Source organism: Dromaius novaehollandiae, chromosome 6 (assembly GCF_036370855.1).
Source record: "Dromaius novaehollandiae isolate bDroNov1 chromosome 6, bDroNov1.hap1, whole genome shotgun sequence".
NCBI classification, from domain to species: Eukaryota; Metazoa; Chordata; class Aves; order Casuariiformes; family Dromaiidae; genus Dromaius; species Dromaius novaehollandiae.
The window spans coordinates 38,794,633-38,799,245 of NC_088103.1; positions in this window are offsets into that span (position 1 = coordinate 38,794,633).

A 4,613-nucleotide genomic window follows, 5' to 3' on the forward strand; every position below is an offset into this window, starting at 1 on the left:
ATCTGCTCTATTCCAATAGCCAGTTCTGCTGATTATATGTTTGCATGAACAGTGGATTGCAAGACTCCAGGGGCATGGCCTGTACATTTTCTCCTTGGTCGATATTCCTTGCTGTGCTCTTTGTACGGAGAGAATCTGATGGAGTCTGCACAGGCGGCATTAGGTAACCAGAGCAGAGAACTATATTAGCTCTACCTTTACAGTGTAAAAATATCTCTGTTTTAGGATAGTTGAACAGAATTTGGCCCTTGGGATTTATAGCCTAGGCAGGGTAAAGTAAGAGCTGTGTACATTAAATGCAGACTTTGAGGTAGGCCATTGCATCTTTCCTAAAATGATGTTACCCTACGGTCACATTTTGTTTGTTTTTAATACTCTATAAATTTACTGCAGAAGCTTTGATGCATGTTTTTCAGCTTGAAAGCAAAACTATCTCTTTGTCCACCACTTTACAGTTTTAATGCTTTTAGCAGGCAGCTTCAAGACACAAAAATGAGCTCAGAGCGCTGTACAGCTAACAAGAACATCCGGAGCTGTTATAGGAAAGATTTAAAAGAACACCCAAGAGGCCGGAAAGCGACAAAAATTCTTATGGTTGGGGCATAAGCCAATCTCTAACTGGGGATAGGAATAAAGTTCCTCTGTGATAGGTTGTTCATTAACTGCTGGATGGAGTTTATGTACCTTCATAAGAAGAATCAGGTACCAAGTTAGTATCAGTGCCGGGTTACTGGAGCTGGGGTAGCGCTGGAGTGGTACTGCCTCTCTTCCTAATTAGCTGAGCCTTTTCTTGCACTGATTTTGAATTTGCATAAATCCCTTGAAGAATTACTTCTAGGTTACAGTGGCTGGGACAGGGGAAGAGTCCTTTTGCATGTCCAACAGAACTTTCTGCTGCCTGCGCTTAGTCTGGTTTTGTTTGTTTGCTTCTCTTTAAATTTTTACTGTGCTTTTGATCTGAGCCCAAGAATTGAAACCATCACTAGGAATTTGCTGCTAGTGAGAATTATGAAACAAAATGCAACCGCAACACTTTAAATGTTGATTTAAGTGGTGTCTAGACCTCATGCTGGCTTTCTGCACCAGGATGAATTTCACAAAAAGAATACGCCTCCTCCCCTTCCCAGATTTTATATTAAACGTCAATTCCCTATACTCTCACTCAAATCTGGTCCTTCTGTACAAAGAGGAATAATAGGGCTTCTGCTTTCTTATTTTTATTTGGAGTTTGAAAAACACTTGTATTTAATGGAAGTGGAGGGAACATTTAAAAGGGAAGCATGAACATGTATAGTGCTTTTGAGTTATTATGTCACTTAAGGAAAGCCACAAAAAGGTAGCAGCAGAAAAGGCCAAAGGCAAAGCACTGATCTTTGTATATTCCATGGCATGGCTGTTGGGTCTGAGGAAAGATCGCCCGACCCTCAATGAGACTGGTTTATGCTCTTGTAGGCACAATATCGTAATGATGGTAGCTGATGCCAGCAAGTATTGCTAGAATCACTATTAAAGCTGAATACTAGATGCTTTTGTTTTTCCTTTACTTTAGGAATTTTCTCTCTTCACTCACAAATATGGTGATATGGTTAATAACCAGCTCTGCAGTTAACATATCTAACACTGTAATAATCCACACATATAGACCCCCATATGTAGATCTATTACAGAAAATTCTTCATTCATGCTTGTTTTCTTTATGTTGGAAAGTGGTAAAGAATTATCAGCCGGGGAGGGACGGGGGGGAGTTTTCAAATGCTTTCCAGGATTGGAATTCAGGGCTTGTGTGTGGTGGCAGAAAAATGTCAAGGAGAAAGATTTTTTCAGTGAAAGGTCGGTCCCATTTCAGAGCAAAAAAATTAACAAAGCAATATTTCTGCTGCTTATTTTGGCAACAAAACTACCCAACAATTACAGAGTACATTATTTGGTAGTGATTCCAAATAAATCATTGAGAGGATAATGCCTTGGTTATTCTTTTACTTCTTTTATACTAGACACGACAACAAGGGCAAGAAACCTCTTATGTCTGGAGCTGCTGGTTAATATGGGACAAAGTACTGAGCCAGAAGAGTTTATTATCTAAACAGGCAACACATAGTGATAGAGGAGATACTGCTACCCACACTTTTCAGATGGGAAGCTAAGGAAGACTGAGAGTAAATGACTTGTTCAAGACACTAAAGATGATTGTGCAGAAATTCCCCCAGTCCTTCACACTTCTGTTCCAGTACAGAAACTGGTTATTTTCATCTACATATTCTCAGTTTTAAAGTCCTTGATAGTTCTTCCCTAAATTTTTCTTCATATTATTTTTGGAAGCCACCTGGCCTGTCAAGAGAAGTGCTTCATGTCTGTACATCGTGCCATTATCAGTAAGACAGTTTTGGAGATGTGGAGAATAGGTCCAGCCCCCAAAAAGAGCAGCTGGCCCCAAATCTTGCGCTATCTTCAAAGCCATTTACTATGCACACCAACATACTTTATGTAACTCCCATGCCCTGAAAGGAATGGCCATATCCTAATGGAGGAGGAAAGGAAGGTGGTGTATGTGGGGTTCACAACTGTTTGGAATCAAAATGTCTACAAAGTTGCTTTCAAGTTTCTTGAAGACCCCTATTGAAAAGATATTTCTACACATGGAAAAGAGGAGGAAGGAATTTCACTTGTTTAAACTGTAATCCACTTCTCAAGTTAGCAAAAGTTGCCAGTGGGTTTGACTTTTCATAGGATATGACATGGTGACCCCTTTTCCATGGACACAGTGACAGAATTAAATGGATCGGTAGGACTTTGATAGTGGGCAAAATTCTCCTCTGAGCAAAGAGCCACCAGAAATACCGTCACTCAAGTCATATGAAGGTTTACGTGGCACAAGAAGAGATGAACAGGCCTTGTTCTAGCCCTCTGCACGTGGCCAGATTTCATTCAGTAGCTTGGGAAGGTCAATTAAATGTTAAACAGCATCCAGGATAACATGTTAAGACGACTACACGCCATGTTGCTTCTTTTTACATATCAGGAGCTGTGCACAAGGGCATATCTAAATAAAATGCATAGGAAATAGCATCACACAAATATGATCTACATTTTTTCTTGATCAAAGAGGCTGAGGGAAAAAATAATTAAAAAGTAAAAGCCTTATGCAATGAGATTTTAAAAGAAAACTTTGGAGGCTGACAAGACACATCTGGCACAACTTCAAAGTCCATCAAAGTACATATAATCAATGTTTGTCAATAGCAGTTTTGCATCCTTTAATTTATCTTTCATGGATATAAAGCATGATGTTATTAGGATCCAGTCCATACCTTAATTCTGTTTGAGATTTGATGAATCAGGTCTCTATTAAAATTCAGTGCAAATCAGCTTACTCAAGGACACATTACATAAAGTGGTGCATTATCTAACTCCTTTTATCTTGCTGTCTTTCTAACTAGTTAAAGAATCTGGAATTCTCTTAAACTTGTGTGTGTGACCACCAGTGTAGTAAATCTCAGATGTGTTTTGCTTGTGGGCACCTGCTTAAATTATGCATATGTGACATAAATATACTTTCTAAATTTTTTGTGTATTATTTTTTAATGTAAGAAATCCGCCTCAGAATGTACAGGTTCCAAAGCGAGGAATCGTTAGAAATGAGGTTCCCTGACACGCAAAGTTCACCCCCCTTTTGACAGAGTCTGTAATCAAGTGCTCACATCATATCTTTTTCACCAGAAAATCCCATTCAGAACAGGAAAGAGTCCTTGTGATTCCACTGTGCTTTCTTCCTCATATTTCAACATGTGGCCCCCTCCCTTTTTTATTTACCGTATGCTGTTCCAGTCCTCCCAAGTCAAGAACTGTATTCTCTTCCTGCTGGTGCTGTGCAATGTGCTCAGCACTATCCTACCGAGCTGCTTTATAAACATAGATAAAACATATTACTAGGGAATTCCTATGTGACTTTGAGCTGCCGTCTGGAAACCCTTTGTTTGTAGCACCCTTTTCTTTCTTCCTACTATAAACTCTTTGGGAGAAAGAATTTGTCTTTTCACCTGTTTTCATCACATGTAGCACAAACAAAGTCCGATCCGTTAGTTTGTCACCGCGACCAGAATATAGGGTTGTTTACTCTTGCAACAGCATCCTGATTCCCTCCATTGCTACTGCTGTTGTATTTGCCTCAGCTTCTGGAGATCGGTGGTTACTTGAGAATCCCAGTTTTTATTTTAAAAAAAGGATTCTTAGTTCTTGTATTTGTGGAGAAATGATCAAGAATATGAATGCTGAAGTTTAAAATCCAGAAAGCAATAAAAAGCACACTTTCATGCTTTTAAAAATCTTACTTTTTAAATCAGATCTCTTTAGCTTTTTCAGGGGAAAGGGAGAAATGAGTCTGACTCATATTTTTTTTTAAATGGCAATAATAGAAGGGAAACAATTCTAATACCAGAAAAATATTTAGTTTCATCATTAATTCATACTGTTTCCAGCTTTGATATTTACTGTTTTGAAACATTCACCAACAGTCAAGACAGTGATCATCTGGACAGGATGCATTTATCTCATCAGGGCAATCTGTTGAACATTAAACAATATTTGAAGCACAGTTAATTATTTGCACTGAATTA